Source organism: Pseudorasbora parva, chromosome 16, assembly GCF_024679245.1.
Source record: "Pseudorasbora parva isolate DD20220531a chromosome 16, ASM2467924v1, whole genome shotgun sequence".
In the NCBI taxonomy this organism is placed as follows: Eukaryota; Metazoa; Chordata; class Actinopteri; order Cypriniformes; family Gobionidae; genus Pseudorasbora; species Pseudorasbora parva.
In genome coordinates, this window is record NC_090187.1 from 5,844,409 (window position 1) to 5,870,285 (window position 25,877).

Here is a 25,877-nt window from a genome sequence, read left to right on the forward strand (position 1 = left end):
CATTAACTGCAGCAACTGGTGCTGCTATTACCAGGAACCACAACAGTCACATCTATGAGATCAGTTACATTTTATTCATTAATTTTATGTCAGATGATGTCAAATGTCAATTTCAAAATGAGTGCAGAATACTGTCCAAATGCTGATGTTGTATTATCCTTACACTTCTCTTAAAAATAAATTAAGCCAAATCACAGACCGCAACAATGATTTTAATATCAGTGTCAGGTAAGAGTAATATGTGTGCATAAAATTTATGGAAGTTTATTATAAACAGCCACTTTTATAAAATCATGTGAAATTTAATTTTTTAATCCATTTGAATTCTATCAATAAATAATTAGTTTAAAGAGGTGTCATACGTGATCTTTGCAAACACAGCACATGACCTTCTTTAAAGCCCATGTTATAGAAAACAATTAAAAGTATTAGGATATCACTTTCAATTATGTGCAAATGTATTTTTTTGCAGCTCCAAATTTTGTAAGTTCAGAAGACCAGTATTTAATTAAAGATATAATATATGTTTTTGTTTGACTTATTTTTCACAATAAAGTGATAGATATTTGTGATAGCCTATGATATGAAAGGGTTAAATTATTAAAAAAACAAGAGACAAGGTGACACACAGAGTGAGAGAGACCCCCTTCACACACACACACACACACACACACACACACACACACACACACACACACACACACACACACACACACACACACACACACACACACACACAAACAGTGATCCTGAGGGGGGGGTGGGGGGGAACTAATTATATAAAACAATATTGTCAATGACCTACAAATAAACTGGTTTTATACATTTATTTTTTTATTCAAACCCAGAATAATATGTTTAATCCTTTAATGCAGGCAAAGCACAGCATTGAGAGGTAATTGTTTTAGACAGAAGAGTGGCTCACACACACACACACACACACACACACACACACACACACACACACACACACACACACACACACACACACACACACACACACACACACACACACACACACACACACACACACACACACACACTCTAGAAATCAGTGACACGTGTCCCCATGAGTCTGTGTGCATTCAGGTTGAAGTCCCCACCACCACAACAGTCACATCTATGAGATCAGTTACATTTTATTCATTAATTTTATGTCAGATGATGTCAAATGTCAATTTCAAATTGAGTGCAGAATACTGTCCAAATGCTGAAGTTGTATTATCCTTACACTTCTCTTTATGTGTTTTTGACCTACCGTAGCTTGTGATTGTTCACCAATTGTATGCAGCAAAAAGCATGCTTGTTTTTATTTCAATATGTGTGGCATTCAATATTTTTTTTAAAATAAAAAAATAAAAAATAAAGCCAAATCACAGAAACCGCAAAAATTATTTTAATATCAGTGTCAGGTAAGAGGAATATGCCTGCACACATTTTATGGAAGTGTATTATAAACAGCCACTTTTAAATGTAATTAAATTTAAAATAACGATATCAAAGTCATTTGAATATGCCATATTTACTGGTCAAAGTCGACCTCTCTAAAACATGCAGCATGTTTTTATACCGCTGAGAATGTGCACGACAGGCAATATGCATTTAAACAGGAGAATATTTGAAAATTGCTCTAATATGCCACATGTATCACAGCAGCTGGTACCCCTATGACCACAAGCCACACCTATTATGAAATTTAAATATAGATTTTTTTTTTTAATGTATTAGGATATAATGGGTCACTTTCAATTATGTGCAAATGTATATTTTGCAGCTCAAAATGTTGTAAGTTCAAAAGGCCAGTATTTAATTAAAGATATAGTATATTTTTGTTTTTTTTAAACTTATTTTACACACTAAAGTGATAGTTATTTGTGATATGAAGGTTTAAATTATGACAATCAAGAGACAAGGTGATACACACACACACACACACACACACACACACACACACACACACACACACACACACACACACACACACACACACACACACACACACACACACACACACACACACACACAAACAACCCAAACAGAGTGAAACTCAGAGAGGGAGAGTGAGGGGGGAGGGGAACGACAGACAGAGAGGCAGAGTCTAATTCCGAAAGAAACAAGATTTGAAACAAACAAAAAAATAATAATCTAAACAGTGGGAGAAAGTTTTTTTTTTTTTTTTTCACTGTCTGGAAACACTGTTTTGCAATAACAATAGTTTTATCTTCAAAACGGTGTTCTCAAGGACATATCCAACCTAGTTCTTAACTAAGGCTATACTCCCCCCTTCTTGTTATTCTATATCATTTGTTCTCATTTTCGTCCACAAATAAAAGGCATTAATCTGCTTATTTTTAGGTTACACAAACTTCATTGTTTGAAAAGGAAACTCAAATGTGTTTTTTCTATTGTTACAAATTAACTGGTTCTATAATTTTATTGTAACCCAGAATAATATATATTTTTTTATCCTTTAATGCTTGCCAAAGCACACAGCAATGAGCTAATCTTTTCACAATCAAAATGAAGCTGGCACCATCCCCCTACAAACACACACACACACACATACAGAGAGAGAGAGAGAGAGAGAGAGAGAGAGAGAGAGAGAGGGAGAGAGGGAGAGAGAGAGAGAGAGAGAGAGAGAGAGAGAGAGCGAGAGAGAGAGAGAGAGAGAGAGAGAGGCAAAGTGAGATTTAGATTAAACATGATTTTCAGCAAAACAATAATAGTAAAGTCTAACCTGTGGGGAAAAGTTTCAAAAGACAATTAAATGTTTTTTTTTTCTTTTGTTAGTAATGTTTTTTTATATTTATATTTTTCTATTAATAATTATTTGTATTAACACAATTATTTAACTAATTATATAAAACAATATTGTCAATGCCCTACAAATAAACTGGTTTTATACATTATTTTTTTTATTCAAACCCAGAATAAAATGTTTTATCCTTTAATGCAGGCCAAAGCACAGCATTGGGAGGTAATCTTTTTAGACAGAAGAGTGGCTCTCTCACACACACACACACACACACACACACACACACACACACACACACACACACACACACACACACACACACACACACACACACACACACATAGTAGAAATCAGTGACACGTGTCCCCATGAGTCTGTGTGCATTCAGGTTGAAGTCCCCACCAGGCTAGAAAAAAGAACACACACACACACGCACACACACACGCACACACACACACACACACACACACACACACACACACACACACACACACACACACACACACACACACACACACACACAGTAGAAATGCTGAAGTATGCTGCAGGCAACTCTTATCATTTAAGCCCATCCACCATCCCCCATCCACAACACACACACCCACCCACAAACACACACACATACACACACACTCATGTCTGGTTCACTATCTTTCTGGGGACTCATAGACGTAATGGTTTTTATGCTGTACAAACCATGTATTCTGTCATCCTACACTGCTCCTGCCCCTAAACCTACCCATCACACAAAACTTTCCTCAAAAGAACTCATTCTGTCTGATTTATAAGCTTTTGTACCCATTGGGAAGTCCCCATGAGTCTGTGTGCATTCAGGTTTAAGACCCCACCAGGCTAGAAAACCATTCACACACACACACACAGGCAAGGTTTTTTGCTTGAAAACTTATACAATATTGCCCTCTACTGGTCATTTAAGGGAGAGTATAAGTGTTGAAAAAACAGGAAAAAAAAAACAGAAAAACAGCCAGTGAGATATATAGAATAACCAGCAGGTGGGAGTATAGCCTTATTTATGAACCAGGCACTTGTGTGCTTATTTTGTGTTTTTTAGGCTTTTGCTACGGGAACACCGTTTGAGATATCCAATAACCGTTCGCATTTTAGCATCTTCTGTATATTTACTTCATGTTGTCCGAGTTTGGAGGAGATTGAATGAATCGCTTTTGAGGAGAAGGTAAAAACTCAGAGCTCGCTTTCCACTTTGTGTTATATTCCAACCAAATTATCTGACTTCCTGTTGGTCAGAGCTAATGAGTATATTGAGTATATGGTCAGAGTATATTTTTTGTTTTTTTTAAAACTTATTTTTCACACTAAAGTGATAGTTATTTGTGATATGAAGGTTTAAATTATGACAATCAAGAGACAAGGTGATACACACAAAGAGTGAGACCCCCTCCACACACACACACACACACACACACACACACACACACACACACACACACACACACACAAACAACCCAAACAGAGTGAAACTCAGAGAGGGAGAGTGAGGGGGGAGGGGAACGACAGACAGAGAGGCAGAGTCTAATTCCGAAAGAAACAAGATTTGAAACAAACAAAAAATAATAATCTAAACAGTGGGAGAAAGTTTTTTTTTTTCCTTCACTGTCTGGAAACACTGTTTTGCAATAACAATAGTTTAATCTTCAAAACGGTGTTCTCAAGGACATATCCAACCTGGTTCATAACTAAGGCTATACTCCCACCTTCTTGTTATTCTATGTAATTTGTTCTCATTTTCGTCCACAAATAAAAGGCATTAATCTGCTTATTTTTAGGTTACACAAACTTCATTGTTTGAAAAGGAAACTCAAATGTGTTTTTTCTATTGTTACAAATTAACTGGTTCTATAATTTTATTGTAACCCAGAATAATATATTTTTTTATCCTTTAATGCTTGCCAAAGCACACAGCAATGAGCTAATCTTTTCACAATCAAAATGAAGCTGGCACCATCCCCCTACAAACACACACACACACATACAGAGAGAGAGAGAGAGAGAGATTAAAGATTAAACATAATTTTCAGCAAAACAATAATAGTAAAGTCTAAACGGTGGGGAAAAGTTTCAAGCCACACCTATGATGTAATTTAATTATAGATGAATTCTAATGTAATAGGATATAATAGGTCATTTTCAAATATGTGCAAAGTTATCTTTTGCAGGGCAATATTCTGTAAGTCCAGGAAACCTGTATTTAATTCAAAGTATTTTTTTATTTTTTTAACTTATTTTTTACATTTGTATTAGCCTATGTTATGTAACGGTTCAATTATTACCATCGAGAGAAAGTGACTGACACACACACACACACACACACACTGTAACGCTGCAAGTATAAACCGGCCCACACCCCCACCCCCCCTCCACACACACACACACACACACACACACACACACACACACACACACACACACACACACACACACACTGTAGTAAGCTGCAGGTATAAAGCAGCCCATCCCCCCCCCTCCACACACACACACACACACACACACACACACACACACACACACACACACACACACACACACACACTCATGTTTGGTTCACTATCTTTCTGGGTACTCAGCATAGATGTAATGCTTTTTATGCTGTACAAACCATATATTCTGTCCTCCTACACTGCTCCTACCATAAACCTACCCATCACACAAAACTTTCTTCAAAAGAACTAATTCTGTCTGATTTATAAGCTTTTGTACCCATTGGGAAGTCCCCATGAGTCTGTGTGCATTCAGGTTTAAGTCCCCACCAGGCTAGAAAACCATTCACACACACACACAGAGGCAAGGTTTTTTGCTTTAAAACTTATACAATATTGCCCTCTACTGGTCATTTAAGTTAGAGCATAAGTGTTAAAAAACAAAAACAAAAAAAAAAAAACAGTGTGATATAGAGAATAACCAGCAGGTGGGAGTATAGCCTTATTTATGAACCAGGCACTTGTGTGCTTATTTTGTATGTTTTAGGCTTTTGCTACGGGAACACCGTTTGAGATATCCAATAACCGTTCGCATTTTAGCATCTTCTGTATATTTACTTCATGTTGTCCGAGTTTGGAGGAGATTGAATGAATCGCTTTTGAGGAGAAGGTAAAAACTCAGAGCTCGTTTTCGACTTCTTGTTATCTTCCAACCAAATTATCTGACTTCCTGTTGGTCAGAGCTAATGACTGTAAATTAGAAAGTTGTCCGGCTCGAAATGTACAATATGTATACCGAGTTTGGTGAATGTACATAAAACTAACCCCCCACTTTGGACAAAAGCCACACTTCCTGCTGCCAGTTGGTGGCGCTATAACTGTGACTCACAAAAGTCATATCCATGTGATCGGCCTCTTACAACGAACACACAGCTGAAGTTTCATCAAAATGAATTAATGTATGCAGAAGTTATAACACACTTCCTGTTTTCCTTTTCTCGCCATAAATTCATCTCTTCGCCACGGCCAAACCGTTTGAGATATCAAAAAGTTGCTCGCAATTTAGCATCCTCAGTGTCTTGACTTCATGCTGACCGAGTTTGGTGCTGATCGGGTCAATCGTCTAGGAGGAGTATCGCAAATTCCAGAGCATGCGTTTTCCGAACAACCCATAATAGCTCACTTCCTGTTGGGCTGACGCAGAACTTAGAGCACGAAAGTTGTTCAGCCCGATGAGCTCTATATGTGTACCGAGTTTCATATATGTACGTGCAAGTGTGTTTGATTTATAGAGCCCGTTTTCAGACCCCACTTTAGGGGGCGCTGTCGAGCCCCCTGCCACGCCCGGGTCCCAGCCTCAGCCCGGCCCTGATGGCCGCGCATTCTGATGCGTGTGCAAAGTTTCAAGAGTTTTCGAGCATGGGAAAGGCCCCAAAAATGCCCAAATAGTCGGTAAAAAAAATAATAATATATAATAATAATAATAAAAACCCTTAGAAGAACAATAGGGCTCTGCGCCCTTTCAGGGCTTGGGCCCTAATAATAATAATCCTTAGAAGAACAATAGGGCTCTGCGCCCTTTCAGGGCTTGGGCCCTAATAACAAATAATCCTTAGAAGAACAATAGGGCTCTGCGCCCTTTCAGGGCTTGGGCCCTAATAATAAAAATCCTTAGAAGAACAATAGGGCTCTGCGCCCTTTCAGGGCTTGGGCCCTAATAATAATAATAATAATAATAATAATAATAATAATAATAATAATTAAAGCTGCGAGCAGCGATGACGGGCCCAAGCCGGTGGCACCGCCACCCCGGTGGCATCAGCTTTACTGTGCACAGCAGGCCAATAGGCATTTAATATGGGAAAAAATAAATAAAGGGACTATGTCAAAGTCATTTGAATTCACCTCATTAACAGCAGCAACTGGTGCTGCTATGACCAGGAACCACAACACTCACATCTATGAGATCAGTTAAATTTTATTCTTTAATTTTATGTCAGGTGATGTCAAATGTCAATTTCAAAATGAGTGCAGAATACTGTCCAAATGCTGAAGTTGTATTATCCTTACACTTCTCTTAAAAATAAATTAAGCCAAATCACAGAGACCGCAACAATGATTTTAATATCAGTGTCAGGGAAGAGTAATATGCGTGCATATAATTTATGGAAGTTTATTATAAACAGCCACTTTTATAAGATCATGTGAATTTTTTTTTTTATCCATTTGAATTCTATCAATAAATAATTAGTTTAAAGAGGTGTCATACGTGATCTTTGCAAACACAGCACATGACCTTCTTTAAACCCCATGTTATAGAAAACTATTAAAAGTATTAGGATATCACTTTCAATTATGTGCAAATGTATTTTTTGCAGCTCAAAATTTTGTAAGTTCAGAAGACCAGTATTTAATTAAAGATATAAAATATGTTTTTGTTTTACTTATTTTCACAATAAAGTGATAGATATTTGTGATAGCCTATGAAATGAAAGGGTTAAATTATGAAAAAACAAGAGACAAGGTGACACACACACAGAGTGAGAGAGACCCCCTACACACACACACACACACACACACACACACACACACACACACACACACACACACACACACACACACGCACACACACAGAGTGATCCTGAGAGAGGGAGAGGGGGGGTAATTTTTTTTATATTTATATTTTTTTAATTATAATTATTTGTATTACCACAATTATTTAACTAATTATATAAAACAATATTGTCAATGCCCTACAAATAAACTTGTTTTATACATTTATTTTTTTATTCAAACCCAGAATAATATGTTTAATCCTTTGATGCAGGCCAAAGCATTGAGAGGTAATCTTTTTAGACAGAAAAGTGTCTCTCTCTCTCTCTCTCTCTCACACACACACACACACACACACACACACACACACACACACACACACACACACACACACACACACACACACACTCATGTCTGGTTCACTATCTTTTTGGGGACTCACCATAGACGTAATGGTTTTTATGCTGTACACTCCATATATTCTGTCCTCCTACACTGCTCCTACCCCAAAACCTACCCATCACACAACTTTCTGCATTTTCACCTTTTCAAGAGAACTCATTCTGTCTGATTTATAAGCTTCTGTACCCATTGGGACCTCAGTTTAGGTCCCTACAGTTACACGAGTCCTCATGAGTCTGTGTGCATTCAGGTTTAAGTCCCCACCAGGCTAGAACAACACACACACACACACACACACACACACACACACACACACACACACACACACACACACACACACACACACACACACACACACACACACTAGTAATGCTGAAGTATGCTGCAGGGAACTCAAATCAGCTCAGCCCCTCCCCCATTCCCCCATCCACAACACATACACACAGCCAGACACACACACACACACACACACACACACACACACACTCATATCTGGTTCACTATCTTTCTGGGGACTCACCATAGACGTAATGGTTTTTATGCTGTACAAAACATTAATTCTGTCCTCCTACACTGCCCCTGCCCCTAAATCTACCCATCACACAACTTTCTGCATTTTCACCTTTTCAAAGTAACTCATTCTGTTTGATTTATAAGCTTTTGTACCCATTGGGAAGTCCCCATGAGTCTTTGTGCATTCAGGTTGAAGTCCCCACCAGGCTAGAAAACCATTCACACACACACACACACAGAGGCAAGGTTTTTTTGCTTGAAAACTTATACAATATTGCCCTCTACTGGACATTTAAGGGAGAGCATGTGTTGAAAAAAAAAAAAAAAAAAAAAACACAGTGTGCTATATAGAATAACCAGCAGGTGGGAGTATAGCCTTATTTATGAACCAGGCACTTGTGTTCTTATTTTGTGTTTTTTAGGCTTTTGCTACGGGAACACCGTTTGAGATATCCAATAACCGTTCGCATTTTAGCATCTTCTGTATATTTACTTCATGTTGTCCGAGTTTGGAGGAGATTGAATGAATCGCTTTTGAGGAGAAGGTAAAAACTCAGAGCTCGCTTTGCCACTTCTTATTATCTTCCAACCAAATTATCTGACTTCCTGTTGGTCAGAGCTAATGACAGTAAATTAGAAAGTTGTCCGGCTCGAAAAGTACAATATATATACCGAGTTTGGTGACTGTAGATAAAACTAACCCCCCACTTTGGACAAAAGATGGCGCTATTGAGCCCCTCTACCACGCCCGTTTCTGAATCTTTGCTTGCATCTTCTGGACAGCATGTCAGATGTGTGTGTTGAGTTTCATGCAATTTCAAGCATGCTAAGAGTCTCAAAAACACATAAAAAGATTATTAGACTTTGACACGTTGCCATGACAACAGTATTTCAAGAATCAGGAATCCATTCATATGTCTATATCTGCCATGTTTTGACATTATACTGATGAAGTTTGAAGTGAATCGGATGAAAATAAGATGGGGATTTAAAGCAATTTTGAAAGTGACACACTTCCTGCTGCCAGTTGGTGGCGCTATAACTTTGACTCACAAAAGTCATATCCATGTGATCGGCCTCCTACAACGAACACACATCTGAAGTTTCATCAAAATGAATTAATGTATGCAGAAGTTATAACACACTTCCTGTTTCCCTTTTCTCGCCATAAATTCATCTCTTCGCCACGGCCAAACCGTTTGAGATATCAAAAAGTTGCTCGCAATTTGGCATCCTCAGTGTGTTGACTTCACGCTGACCGAGTTTGGTGCTGATCGGGGGAATCGTCTAGGAGGAGTATCGCAAATTCCACAGCATGCGTTCCACAGCATGCGTTCAACAACCCCTAATAGCTCACTTCCTGTTGGGCTGACGCATAACTTAGAGCACGAAAGTTGTTCGGCCCGATGAGCTCTATATGTGTACCGAGTTTCATATATGTACGTGCAAGTCGGTTTGATTTATAGACCACGTTTTCAGACCCCACTTTAGGGGGCGCTGTCGAGCCCCCCTGCCACGCCCGGGTCCCAGCCTCAGCCCGGCCCTGATGGCCGCGCATTCTGATGCGTGTGCAAAGTTTCAAGAGTTTTCGAGCATGGGAAGGGTCCCAAAAATGCCCAAATAGTCGGTAAAAAAAATAATAATATATAATTAAAGCTGCGAGCAGCGATGACGGGCCCAAGCCGGTGGCACCGCCACCCTGGTGGCATCAGTTTAACTGTGCACAGCAGGCCAATAGGCATTTAATATGGGAAAAAATAAATAAAGGGACTATGTCAAAGTCATTTGAATTCACCTCATTAACTGCAGCAACTGGTGCTGCTATGACCAGGAACCACAACACTCACATCTATGAGATAAAATTACATTTTATTCATTAATTTTATGTCAGATGACGTCAAATGTCAATTTCAAAATGAGTGCAGAATACTGTCCAAATGCTGAAGTTGTATTATCCTTAGCCTTCTCTTAAAAATAAATTAAGCCAAATCACAGAGACCGCAACAATGATTTTAATATCAGTGTCAGGTAAGAGTAATATCCGTGCATATAATTTATGGAAGTTTATTATAAACAGCCACTTTTATAAGATCATGTGAAAAAAATTTTTTATCCATTTGAATTCTATCAATAAATAATTAGTTTAAAGAGGTGTCATACATGATCTTTGCAAACACAGCACATGACCTTCTTTAAAGCCCATGTTATAGAAAAGTATTTAGGATATCACTTTCAATTATGTGCAAATGTATTTTTTGCAGCTCAAAATTTTGTAAGTTCACAAGACCAGTATTTAATTAAAGATATAATATATGTTTTTGTTTTACTTATTTTTCACAATAAAGTGATAGATATTTGTGATAGCCTATGATATGAAAGGGTTAAATTATGAAAAAACAAGAGACAAGGTGACACACACACAGAGAGAGAGAGTGAGAGAGACCCCCCCCCCACACACACACACACAGAGTGAGAGAGATCCCCTCCACACACACACACATAGAGTGATCCTGAGAGGGGGGGGGGGGGGGGGTGACAGAGACACAAAATCAAACCAATAGCTTATTGGTTCTCATTTTTGTCCTTAAACAAAAGGCATTAATCTTCTAATTTTTAAGTTACACTACTTTTTTTTTTTTTTAAAGACACTCAAATGTGTTTTTTCCTTTGTTAGTAATGTTTTTTTATATTTATATATTTTTTATTAATAATTATTTGTATTTACACAAATATTTAGCTAATTATATAAAACAATATTGTCAATGCCCTACAAATAAACTGGTTTTATACATTTATTTTTTTATTCAAACCCAGAATAATATGTTTTATCCTTTAATGCAGGCCAAAGCACAGCATTGAGAGGTAATTGTTTTAGACAGAAGAGTGGCACACACACACAGACACACACACACACACACACTGTAGAAATCAGTGACACATGTCCCCATGAGTCTGTGTGCATTCAGGTTGAAGTCCCCACCAGGCTAGAAAAAATAACACACACACATACACACACACACACACACACGCACACACACGCACACACACACACAGTAGTAATGCTGAAGTATGCTGCAGGCAACCCTTATAAGCTCAGCCCATCCCCCCGATCCCCCCCCCCCTCCTCCCAACACACACACACACACACACAGACTCATGTCTGGTTCACTCTTTTTGGGGACTCAAGCATAGACGTAATGGTTTTTATGCTGTACAAACCATATATTCTGTCCTCCTACACTGCCCCTCACAGGAAACTTTCTGCATTTTCACATTTTCAAAGTAACTCATTCTGTCTGATTTATAAGCTTTTGTACCCACTGGGACGTCCCCATGAGTCTGTGTGCATTCAGGTTTTAGTCCCCACCAGGCTAGAAAACCATTCACACACACACACACAGAGGCAAGGTTTTTTGCTTGAAAACTTATACAATATTGCCCTCTACTGGTCATTTAAGGGAGAGCATAAGTGTTGAAAAAACAAAAAACAAAAAAACCAGTGTGATATGTAGAATAACCAGCAGGTGGGAGTATAGCCTTATTTATGAACCAGGCACTTGTGTGCTTATTTTGTGTTTTTTAGGCTTATGCTAAGGGAAAACCGTTTGAGATATCCAATAACCGTTCGCATTTTAGCATCTTCTGTATATTTACTTCATGTTGTCCGAGTTTGGAGGAGATTGAATGAATCGCTTTTGAGGAGAAGGTAAAAACTCAGAGCTCGCTTTCCACTTTGTGTTATCTTCCAACCAAATTATCTGACTTCCTGTTGGTCAGAGCTAATGACTGTAAATTAGAAAGTTGTCCGGCTCGAAAAGTACAATATATATACCGAGTTTGGTGAATGTAGATAAAACTAACCCCCCGCTTTGGACAAAAGTGACACTTCCCACTGCCAGTTGGTGGCGCTATAACTTTGACTCACAAAAGTCATATCCATGTGATCGGCCTCTTATAACGAACACACAGCTGAAGTTTCATCAAAATGAATTAATGTATGCAAAAGTTATAACACACTTCCTGTTTCCCTTTTCTCGCCATAAATTCGTCTCTTCGCCACGGCCAAACCGTTTGAGATATCAGAAAGTCGCTTGCAATTTAGCATCCTCAGTGTCTTGACTTCATGCTGACCGAGTTTGGTGCTGATCAGGTGAATCGTCTAGGAGGAGTATCGCAAATTCCAGAGCGTGCGTTTTCCGAACAACCCATAATAGCTCACTTCCTGTTGGGCTGACGCATAACTTAGAGCACGAAAGTTGTTTGGCCCGATGAGCTCTATATGTGTACCGAGTTTCATATATGTACGCGAAAGTGTGTTTGATTTATAGACCACGTTTTCAGACCCCACTTTAGGGGGCGCTGTCGAGCCCCACTGCCACGCCCGGGTCCCAGCCTCAGCCCGGCCCTGATGGCCGCGCATTCTGATGCGTGTGCAAAGTTTCAAGAGTTTTCGAGCATGGGAAGCGCCTCGAAAATGCCCAAATAGTCGGGTTAAAATAATAATAATAATAATAATAATAATAATAATCCTTAGAAGAACAATAGGGCTCTGCGCCCTTTCAGGGCTTGGGCCCTAATAATAATAATAATCCTTAGAAGAACAATAGGGCTCTGCGCCCTTTCAGGGCTTGGGCCCTAATAATTAAAGCTGCGAGCAGCGATGACGGGCCCAAGCCGGGGGCACCGCCACCCCGGTGGCATCAGCTTTACTGTGCACAGCAGGCAATAGGCATTTAATATGGGAAAAAATAAATAAAGGGACTATGTCAAAGTCATTTGAATTCACCTCATTAACTGCAGCAACTGGTGCTGCTATGACCAGGAACCACAACAGTCACATCTATGAGATCAATTACATTTTATTCATTAATTTTATGTCAGATGATGTCTAATGTCAATTTCAAAATGAGTGCAGAATACTGTCCAAATGCTGAAGTTGTATTATCCTTACACTTCTCTTAAAAATAAATTAAGCCAAATCACAGAGACCGCAACAATGATTTTAATATCAGTGTCAGGTAAGAGTAATATGCGTGCATAAAATTTATAGAAGTTTATTATAAACAGCCACTTTTATAAGATCATGTGAAATTATATTTTTTTATCCATTTGAATTTTAATCAATAAATAATTAGTTTAAAGAGGTGTCATACGTGATCTTTGCAAACACAGCACATGACCTTCTTTAAAGCCCATGTTATAGAAAACAATTAAAAGTATTAGGACATCACTTTCAATTATGTGCAAATGTATTTTTTGCAGCTCAAAATATTGTAAATTCAGAAGACCAGTGTTATATATATAATACATTTTTTAAAACTTATTTTTCACAATAAAGTGATAGAAATTGCTGATATAGCCTATGATATGAAAGGGTTAAATTATGAAAAACAAGAAACAAGGCGACATACACAGAGTGAGAGAGACCCCCTCCAAACACACACACACACACACACACATAGAGTGATCCTGAGAGAGGGAGAGAGACCCCCTCCACACACACACATAGAGTGATCCTGAGAGAGGGAGAGTGAGGGGGGAGGGGAATGACAGACACAAAATCTAAACAGTGAGCGAACATTGTTTTTATTTCACTGTCTGAAAACACTGTGTTGCAATAACAACAATAGTTTAATCTTCAAAACAGTGTTCCCTTGGACATATCCAACCTGGTTACTAAATAAGGCTACACTTCCACCTTCTGGTTATTCTATATGCCGGTAGCTCATTGGTTCTCATTTTTGTCCTTAAACAAAAGGCATTAATCTTCTCATTTTTTAAGTTACACACACTACTTTTTTTTTTTTTTTTTTTAAAGACAATTAAATGGGTTTTTTCTTTTGTTAGTAATGTTTTTTTATATTTATATTTTTTATTAATAATTATTTGTATTAACACAATTATTTAACTAATTATATAAAACAATATTGTCAATGCCCTACAAATAAACTGGTTTTATACATTCATTTTTTTATTCAAACCCAGAATAAATTTTTTTATCCTTGAATGCAGGCCAGAGCACAGCATTGAGAGGTAATCTTTTTAGACAGAAGAGTGGCTCACACACACACACACACACACACACACTGTAGAAATCAGTGACACGTGTCCCCATGAGTCTGTGTGCATTCAGGTTGAAGTCCCCACCAGGCTAGAAAAAAGAACACACACACACGCACGCACACACGAACACACACACACACAGTAGTAATGCTGAAGTATGCTGCAGGCAACTCTTATCAGTTAAGCCCATCCACCATCCCCCATCCACAACACACACACACCCACCCACAAACACACACACATTCACACATACTCATGTCTGGTTCACTATCTTTCTGGGGACTCATAGATGTAATGGTTTTTATGCTGTACACACCATATATTCTGTCATCCTACACTGCTCCTGCCCCTAAACCTACCCATCACACAAAACTTTCTTCAAAAGAACTCATTCTGTCTGATTTATAAGCTTTTGTACCCATTGGGAAGTCCCAATGAGTCTGTGTGCATTCAGGTTTAAGTCCCCACCAGGTTAGAAAACCATTCACACACCCAGAGAGGCAAGGTTTTTTGCTTGAAAACTTATACAATATTGCCCTCTACTGGTCATTTAAGGGAGAGCATAAGTGTTGAAAAAACAGAAAAAAAAAACAGAAAAACAGCCAGTGTGATATATAGAATAACCAGCAGGTGGGAGTATAGCCTTATTTATGAACCAGGCACGTGTGTCCCTATTTTGTGTTTTTTAGGCTTTTGCTACGGGAAAACCGTTTGAGATATCCAATAACCGTTCGCATTTTAGCATCTTCTGTATATTTACTTCATGTTGTCCGAGTTTGGAGGAGATTGAATGAATCGCTTTTGAGGAGAAGGTAAAAACTCAGAGCTCGCTTTCCACTTTGTGTTATCTTCCAACCAAATTATCTGACTTCATGTTGGTCAGAGCTAATGACAGTAAATTAGAAAGTTGTCCGGCTCGAAAAGTACTATATATATACCGAGTTTGGTGAATGTAGATAAAACTAACCCTCCTCTTTGGACAAAAGTGACACTTCCTGCTGCCAGTTGGTGGCGCTATAACTTTGACTCACAAAAGTCATATCCATGTGATCGGCCTCTTACAACGAACACACAGCTGAAGTTTCATCAAAATGAATTAATGTATGCAGAAGTTATTACACACTTCCTGTTTCCCTTTTCTCGCCATAAATTCGTCTCTTCGCCACGGCCAAACCGTTTGAGATATCAAAAAGTTGCTCGCAATTTAGCATCCTCAGTGTCTTGACTTCCTGCTGACCGAGTTTGGTGCTGATCGGGTGAATCGTCTAGGAGGAGTATCGCAAATTCCACAGCATGCGTTTTCCGAACAACCCATAATAGCTCACTTCCTGTTGTGCTGACGCATGACTTAGAGCACGAAAGTTGTTCGGCCCGATGAGCTCTATATGTGTACCGAGTTTCATATGTGTACGTGCAAGTGTGTTTGATTTATAGGCCCCGTTTTCAGACCCCACTTTAGGGGGCGCTGTCGAGCCCCCCTGCCACGCCCGGGTCCCAGCCTCAGCCCGGCCCTGATGGCCGCGCATTCTGATGCGTGTGCAAAGTTTCAAGAGTTTTCGAGCATGGGAAGGGCCCCAAAAATGCCCAAATAGTCGCGTAAAAAAATAATAAATAATAATAATAACAAAAAATAATCCTTAGAAGAACAATAGGGCTCTGCGCCCTTTCAGGGCTTGGGCCCTAATAATAATCCTTAGAAGAACAATAGGGCTCTGCGCCCTTTCAGGGCTTGGGCCCTAATAACCGCAAGACATTTTGGCTGAATATAAAGTATATAATAGGTAACAATTATATTTTTTAAATATTAACAATTATAATAAGTAACAATTATATATTTTAATTATTAACACATTTTTTCTATCATCTGCTTAAAGGTGCCCTAGAATGATTTGAAACAATATGTTAAATTGTTCTCTGATATCTACATAGAGGGTATGTGGTTTATTTAGGCCTAGGATGTAATGCTCTGTTTTTGCCTTATTTGGAAGAGTCATGAATATTAATGTCAAGCTCTGCTCTGATTGGTTTATTTCAGCAGTTCACAGCACACAGCAGATCAACTGTTCAGCGAAGCAGCTCAGTCAATCTCATGTCAATCTTGAGTACCTATAGAGTAGTATTGCATCCTTCATATCTCCGAAAAGTCTTTAGTTTTATTATATTTATAAAAGAAATATAGGCTGTACCGAGTCTTTCCGGAAAAAAACGAGCGACTGGAGGCGTATTGTGTGGGCGGAGCTAAAGAATGACGATCGCGAACAAAGCGGTGACGTCCTCAATCGTGGAGAAACCCATGGCTATCTCAGCTAATACAGATAATGATCCACAATCAAATCTGAGGCTGAAATAAATTGAACAGGAGAAACGGCAACATCAGGACGTCCGTCTCAGTGGTATGTACTGTATTTAGTGGCCTGTCAACATTTCTGTGTCTTTACTCGCAGTTTAAGAGGACATGATTCGGTTTATTGACTATTGTATACGACTAACGTTAGACCTTAGCAGTAGCAAGCAAAACGGTTTTGCACGTCAGACTAGTGTAACGTTATACAGAGAACAGCAATGGAGTCCGTTAGCGCATCTGAATGACGAAGCACGCGATCGTGTCGTTTACTGATGTTTACTCATGCGACGGTAGCCAAGAGCACAGACATTTGAAGCAGTTTTACTCACCGGCTGCTTCCAAAGCAGGACCGAACCTTTATCGCTGGGACCGCTCCGTCAAAAACACACTTCTTTGGTATGATTTGGTGAAGTCCTGTGACAGCAGTGGCGTGGAAATCCACTTTGAGACGCGACTGAAGCGATGTTGTGAAGCTTGAAGTCGCTTGACGTCAACCATAGGAATAAAGTGGAGCGCGGCGCGGACTATAACTGACATAAGTGTTCACGGACGACTGGATCTGCACCTGAGAGAGTGTTTACGGGCGTGCATTTCCTCTCTCGCTCTAGTCATGCGCGCGCGCACCCTACCGGGAGAAGAGCCCGTACGGCCCATACAAGGACCATAAAAAACTCTCCGAAACTTGTGAGAAACCGGAAGGAGTATTTTTGACACAGAAATACTCTATCAAACGTCCAACATTAGTTTTTGAAACTTTGTCTATGTTTAGGATGGGAATCCAAGTCTTTAACAGTGTAAAAAGCTCAGTATGCATGAAACAGCATTTCACCCCCCCTTTAAGCAGAACATCTCAAATGGAGATTGCTAAAATGCAGCTTACTTGTTTATTGGTGTTTTCAGATCATCCGCGCGCAAGAAAGAACTTGCGTGTTTGCGGTTGCCAATTATTACATAAATGAATAGCCTTGTCAAATGACTGTCGTTTTAACTTATATGGTGGAAAAGGTGACGTTTGCTAGAAAGATTGAGTGAACGATCTGTAAGCAACGTATCTACGGTTGTATTTTGTAATATAAAATAATAATAACCTGTCATTAGACACACTATTTAGTTTTGTATGGTACTTGGAGTTTCCTGTTGTTACTGTACTAGCATCTTACGTCATCTAGACAATGCTGTCTCTCTAAGAAACTTTCAATTTAATCAGAAATTGTTTAAACAGCTAGTCAATAAGTGGATAAATCATTACTTACTACTTGCAGGAATACAGTTGCCCCTTTCTTCAGTTTAAGACGCTGAGCTTGCTTGAAATGGGCCGAACAAACGAACGATTTTGAAATAAATTGTTGTGGTATCCGATTATAATAAACCTCAACTATGAATGTTGACATATGAAAAGTCCTCACATCCCCTGTACAGCCTGAACGTGTGTCCATGAGAGCTGCCGTTTTTGCTATCCTCCAGTGTCTTGTTAACCTGCAGTCCCAGTTACTGTCAGTTCAGCCTGACAATGAACATGTTTGGACAGATGCAAATGTTGAGGGTGTACATATAAATGATCCCCAGCGGTTGTGTCACGGTTGGCCTTATGTTAAGAATCACTTATTTTTCTGTGGTGTTTTTGATTCACGAGATTTACATATGAAGGAGGAGGCAATGGTGTTTGAGACTCACAGTATTTGATGTCCATGTACTGAACTCTTATTATTTCACTATGTCAAGGTTAATTCAATTTTTCATTCTAGGCCACCTTTAATTATTTTAACAAGCATTTTGTTGCCTCCGGGTCATTATTTGATTCACAAAATTGTATACACTCAAACTGTGATGTTGTTAGTGCAGAAAGTTATTTTAAAAAGGAGGAGTTTATTTTTGAACATTTCAAGAGTTCTGATGTCCATAAAGCACTTAAATCGTTTGATATAAATAAATCACCAGGCCCTGATTGTGTGGAACATACAGTATGTATTTAAATTAGCAGCCTTTTAATCTGTCACTAGATATTGGTGTTATTCTGGAAATAAGCTTTCGTTGTTACCTTATTGTGGCAAGGGGGGCGTGGTTCAGCGAGGTCTGCAGCGGGAGAGAGGGCCGCGGGACGAGCGGTAAGTGAGTGGGTTGGACGCAGATTAATAACACCTGTCTCTTGTTCTAGTAATGAGCGCGGAGATGGGATAAAACACCAGCGGAACCAGAGACCTTGTCACTACCAGCCCCCAGCGGCCCCGCCCCCCTGGGCGGGACCCGCGAACTCCCAGACGGACCAGGGCCCATCCCACCCCGGCCTCTGGGGGGGACGCGAGGAGGGCCTGGAGGGCGGGACCTGGGGAGAGGGACAGGTCGAGAGAGAGAGAGAGAGGGGGGAGAGAGAGAGGGAGAAGTTAATGGGGGTTCGCCGACCCCCGGGCACGCCACCAGATGCTCCTCCGCCAAGTTGATGGCCGTCTCCAGCGACGTGGGCCGGTGGCACTGGACCCACTCGGCGGTCTTCCTGGGGAGCCGAGTGATAAATTGCTCCAGCACCACCAGATCGACAACATGGTCCACGTCGCTGCCGCCGGCCAGAAGCCATCTGCGGCACTCGTCCCGGAGCTGTTGGGCCAATGCGAAGGGTCGACCGGACTCACCCCACTCCAGGGAGCGGAAACGCTGTCGGTGTTGTTCTGGGGTCCGGCCGACCCGCTGAAGTATGGCCCTCTTCAGGTCGTCGTAGTCCAGGAGGTTCGCGACCGGTAGTTGTTGCGCGGCCGCCTGGGCTTCGCCGGATAGTAGAGGGATGAGGCGCACCGGCCACTGTGCCCGGGGCCACCCGCAGGCCTCCGCGGCCTTCTGGAACAGATCCAAGAAGGCCTCCGGGTCGTCTTCCGGCCCCATCTTCTGGAGGGGCACGTGAACCGGTGCGCTGGCCCGCCCGGCGGCCTCGGCGCGAACCTCCCGGTCCATCCAGCTCCGGAACCGCTCGCGGTCCTCTTGCTGGCCTTGGACGATCGCCTCGAAGCGGCGCTCCTGTTCGGTCCGAAGGTCCAGCAATGCCTGATGGTGTTCTTGGTGGAGGACCGCGAGGGAGTTGAGGACATCCGCAAATGGCGAGGCGGAGGGCGTTGTCATGGCGGCGGCGCTGTCCTGCTTCCTTCCCGGGTTTCGGCACCAGTGTAGCAAAGTTCGTGAATGTGAGGAAGGAAGAGGACACGGGGGTCGGCTAGACGGTTGATGCACTTTTATTTTATAACTCAATAACGTCAAACACACTCAACAGTGTGGCTTCTCTCAGACTCAAATAATAGCGATCACTTCCGGGTCGGCACTTCCGGCTTCCGGTAACTCAGTCTCTGTTTGTGTTGGGCATCAACCGTCCTGACTCTCTCTCTCCCCGGTCTCTGGTTCCGCTGGTGTTTTATCCCATCTCCGCGCTCATTACTAGAACAAGAGACAGGTGTTATTAATCTGCGTCCAACCCACTCACTTACCGCTCGTCCCGCGGCCCTCTCTCCCGCTGCAGACCTCGCTGAACCACGCCCCCCTTGCCACACTTATGAAAAGGGGGAGACCCCATTACAGTGGCGTGCACAAGGGTGGGGCCGGGGGGACTTGAGGCCCGCCCCTTTGAAAGTGTATTGTCCCCCGGTGCCCCTGCGAATGCCTGGTTCTAGTAAGAACTCTAGCTGCTGCATTTTGGACAAGCTGGAGTTTGTTTATTAAGCGAGCAGGGCAACCACCCAGTAGAGCATTACAATAATCTAGCCTTGAGCTCATGAACGCATGTACTAACTGTTCAGCATTTTGCATTGAAAGCATGTGCCGTAATTTAGATATATTTTTAAGATAAAAATAAAATATTTTTTTTTTTTCTTAGCAACATCAGGACGTAAAAAAATAAAAATAAAGATGATAGAATGCGGTTTTACAGATGCTAGAAACGTGGCTTTCAAATGAAAGATTGGTATCAAGGATGAGTATAATAACAGAAAATTAATTTCTGGATGAACCATCCCTTTAAATCCTAAGAATCCTGAGAAAAAGCAGAAGTAATAGTTTCCAGGCAGCACTACTAATACTGATATTATTTATCAGATGTTTATTTTTTATTTTTTTAACATACAAAGTATTTCACCATATGTTTTAGCTTTGACCTTTATTAACGTTTTGATACATTTAGTCACTGGATTATGAAATGCTTTGCCTATTTTATGGAACAGTTCCTTTATTTTCTTTTTCTCCCCTTTTCCCTTCTTCTTTGCAGCTTTGAAAAGGGTATTTCCTTTGTTACAAGACATTGCAGAGCTTATATCGGTAAGTGTAACATGTGATGTTGTTTTTTGAGATGTTGTAATATTTGTGCCCATGAACGCTACAGAAGAAGAACTGATTAGTGATGTGACAGACAGCCAGAACGAGTCGCATAGCAGATGTTCAGAAAGCAGAAAGAAAGTCCTTTTCAGTGTATTGTGAAGGAATGGGAAAACTTTGTTGTTGAAGAGACAGACACACACACACAAGCACAAACACGTGCATGCACGCACACACACACACACACACACACACGGATGCTGCAAAGGGCCGTTAAAGTTACATGCAACACAATATACACATGGTTTAGTAAGCTCATCGTTACAAAAATACATAATTCAGTGGATAATTAAATGCACAGCCCTTCGCAAATTGTTCTCTGCATCGAAAACATGCTGTTGCATAACCTATTATGAGTTTTATAAACTTATTATGAGTTTTTATAAGCCGTTTTGTTGGGTAAATGGCTGGATAAAGAGTGGTTACGCTCACTGTGTGGGTGAAACGTGTTTGTGTTGTAGACTCAGGACCTATTGAAGAGAACATTGGCAAAGCAGAAACTCATGAACAAAGCAAAACAATCACTGGTTTTTGATCCATTAATGCACCTCTTCCTTACTGTAAGCAATCTCACCCTTTAAATTGCCGGTCAAAGAAAATTGCCTATCAATGCATGCTGTCATGAATTAAGCAAGGCATCTTCTCATAGGATAAAGACACGCAGTCTCATGAATAATTATAAGACACCAATGAGTCATCGCTGTACTATAATACGAGAAAACGTCACGCCTATGACATGAAGACGAATTTAAACCAGGAAGTTGAAAATAGAGCAAAAAGTTAACTAGTTTTCTCCCACATTCAAAACTAACAGATGTTCTTCCATGATGTTCAACACATTATTCTGTTAAAATCGGTTTCATGACCTGTTAAAGACATGTTAGATGCTTTGTTTCCACTTTTATAATATTTTCTTATTTTTTATTGAAAATAAATGATATGTGATGGTAAATGGGAGTAGAGCAAGTTCGGCAAAAGGTTGATTCGAACCTCGGATCGATTTGCTTCAAATTCATGCCATGTTTCTTATGCCTACAACTATTGCTATTGTAATTAATTCTGTGTTTTTCTGTAATTTCCGTAATATATTTACAATATATTTGTACTTAATGTAAATGGAATCTACATCAGTAAAACATTTTCTAGGAGAGGACATACCCACATTTTTTTTATTCCAGTGCCCATAAATATAAGCATGTTGTAGCGGATCCTGTCCAAATGATAGCCAAAACTTTACTGATTAATTTTATGAAGTTTATTTGTCACACAAAAGATGAAGCGACTGTTTTCACTCCAGATAGGATTCATTAACGTCTTATCAGAACACCAGTGTTGGGAACGTTACTTTAAAACTACTCGTCGCAACACAAAACTCTTCACGCAACCTCTGTTCTGGAAACAAAGCCCTTCTTCAACCATCCAGAACTAAGCTCCGCACTATGGGGGAATCGAACCTTCTGCTCAGCCGCACCGCGTCTTTGGAATTCCCTTCCAGAAAACCTAAGGGCTCCTCAAGCCATAGACTCTTTTAAGAAAGAACTAAAAACCTTTCTTTTTAAAAAAAGCATTTTTTACTTTTTGCTAACTTTTTTTTTAAGTGTTCTTTCCGGTTTTTAATTTTGTTTTATTTGTTTTATGTGTAGCACTTTGGGATTGTTTTTAACTATGAAAAGGGCTTTACAAATAAAATATTATTATTATTATTATTTTTTATTAAAAAAGTAATTAGTTATAGTTACTCACTACTTTTTCCAAAAAGTAGCTGACTTAGTAACTGAATTACTCTATAATAAAAGTAACTCATTAGCAGGGAAAGTAACTATTTCTGTTACTGGAAAACAAAAACAAAAGTTTCTAATATAATTTAGATTTTTTTTTTTAAACCAATTTTCACAAGTCAGTTGAAATGAGTAGAACAGACAAGTGTTTATAGCTTTTTTTAAATGTTTAAATATGTAAAATAACTTTGATGCCCCCAATATTAAATGTTAAATGAATGAAATGGACACTAAATAGAATAAATTGTTATTATAAAACATTGTACACTAATCTACACTATTTTTTATGTTGCTGTGGGACAATGTGAGAGACACCTATCAAATTCAATACATTATTGTAAATATCAGTACAATAGTGGAACAATAAAACAAAATAGATTGTTTAGAACTGTAATATTTATTGCACAGACCCCAACTGGCCATCAAAATAAATCTACAAATAAAGGATGGTCCTTAAGAATAGTATAACAAAAATAGAAAATATTAATAATAAAAAATCACACAGACTCACACACTCACACACTCACTCAGACACACTGTTACGTCTCCCCCCAAAAAAAAAGATATGTCTAGGAGTAATAGGGTTGGTAACATGTATTAAAGTAAAATAAAATGAAAGAATAGAATGGGTTCAGTTACTGATAAATGTATGACAAGATGAATCAGGCAGAGGCAGATTTAAACTTTTAACTCTTTTAGTAATTTCAAAAATCATAAATAAACCAACAAACACCCGATTGATTTACAAAGTAATATAGTGATCATAGAAAAGAATATTTACAGAATATATATATATACAAAATAGTAAAACAAAAAGACAGAACAAAAAGCGTGGGACTATGAGCGGTGCTAAAGCAAAGAAATCAACAAAACAAAAACCAGCTAACTTATCAATTGAAGTACTTAACTATCTTAAAAATAAAGACATAAATAAACACCTAAACCAACTAAGCTACACTAACTAACAAACATAAATACAGAAGGTGGCAACCGCTCCTTACCTGGTGTGTATAAACAATTTCAAATACTACGTGTTGTATTATGTAGGTCACATGACATGCTGAAACTATCCCATCGCTCAGGGTCCGAAATGAGCAGTGTGAACAAGCCACAAACAAGTCAAAGGTTAAAACAGAAAGTTGTAACCAAAACAATGTCTTTCAAAACAAGGTTTCAAAACCAAACTATCAATCGGGGAAAGTAGTTACAAATGGTCAAAACAAACGAAAGAAATCACGCCTCTCCCTTCCTCCAGTTGTTTCCAGATCTTTATACAGGTGAGATGAGTTCTGATTGGTTCCTTGGGAGGGATCTCTCTTGGACAAATGATGATTGATGGGCAAACCAACCAATCACGAACCTAAGAATGAATGACAGCTGAGAACAATAAAGGGGGGGAAAAGAAAAACCACCAAAATGCGGTCGCAGACGTAACACACACACACACACACACACACACACACACACACACACACACACACACACACACACACACACACACACACACACACACACACACACACACACACACCACACACACACACACCACACACACATATAGCTGCAAATCCGCTGACAGAGCACGCCTGTTCTGATGAAAACTGATTCAGTGAGCTCAATTATAGTAACGCCACATTTTATTCTCAGTAACGGTAATGGCGTTGTAACGGAGGAAATTTGTTTGATTACTCGTTACTGAATTAACACCGTTAGTAAAGCCGATCACGAATGGTTGGTACTGATCCATCCTTGAGCTTTAAAGGTCTCATGGCATGAATTTTTTATTTTATGAGGTTTTTCAACATTAATATGAGTTCCCCTAGACTGAATATTGTCCCCAAAGTGGCTAGAAATGTTGATCGGTGTAAACCGAATTCTGGCTGTCTTTCTCTGCCTTTGAGAAAATGAGAGCTCAGACAAGCTGATCTTGAATTCTCCTGTTATGACGTCATACCAGGAAAGGTTTCCTCCCCTTCCTCTGCTTTACCCGCCCTGAGAATAGATTCAGTTTATCAGTCGCGATGTCAGCACAGGCTTTATCATATGGATTCAACAGCACCGCCACAAACAGTGAGTAACAGTGTTCATTAATGCCTGATCTGGGATCAGTGAGTTCTGATGTGTAGCTAATCATTCAAGTTCACACAGACTTTCTTTCTAAATCGTTTTAAAACTGTCAGTCCCGCCGATGGCCGTCTTAATGCATCAGTGAATCAAGTCTGTGACTAAAACGATCAACTTCAAGTCATTTCTGTTAGCAGCATGAAACAAATCTGTTATTTAAATGATTAAACTACAGAGAGCGATCAAAGAAAACTCTTTATAATGTTCGGATCTGTCAATCAGACGTATATCTGCAGTGCACACTTGCCCAAACTGCCGTTTGAATGATGCTGCTCTAGTAATTATGCTCAACAGAAGCTCTTACTGTATTCATGTTGATGTCGTGCTTGCTGTTAGCTGTGGTGAAAGCATTTTGTGAGAGAAATAACGTTGCAAAGCTCACTCAGGTTTATTCAGATCTCTCAGATACAAACAAAATAAACATGTGTTCTCAACAACTTGGTACAATAACACTTTCTCAGCAATCTTTCCCCAGCTCTCTCTCTCTCTCGACTGGCAGACAGTGAGGGCTGCTGCTGCGCGCCTCAACAAACCATGCCCCC

General features: G+C 39.7%; 1 protein-coding gene across 6 annotated transcripts in view; it reads left to right on the forward strand.

Moving 5' to 3' along the window:
* Positions 1–25,877, forward strand: part of wt1b (WT1 transcription factor b) — a 74,202-nt gene that overhangs the window by 23,458 nt on the left and 24,867 nt on the right. For all 6 annotated transcript variants that reach the window (XM_067419309.1, XM_067419306.1, XM_067419311.1 and 3 more), the window contains exon 3: positions 21,327–21,376. The gene's annotated coding sequence lies outside the window, so the exon portion shown is untranslated. The remainder of the gene's footprint in view (positions 1–21,326; positions 21,377–25,877) is intronic.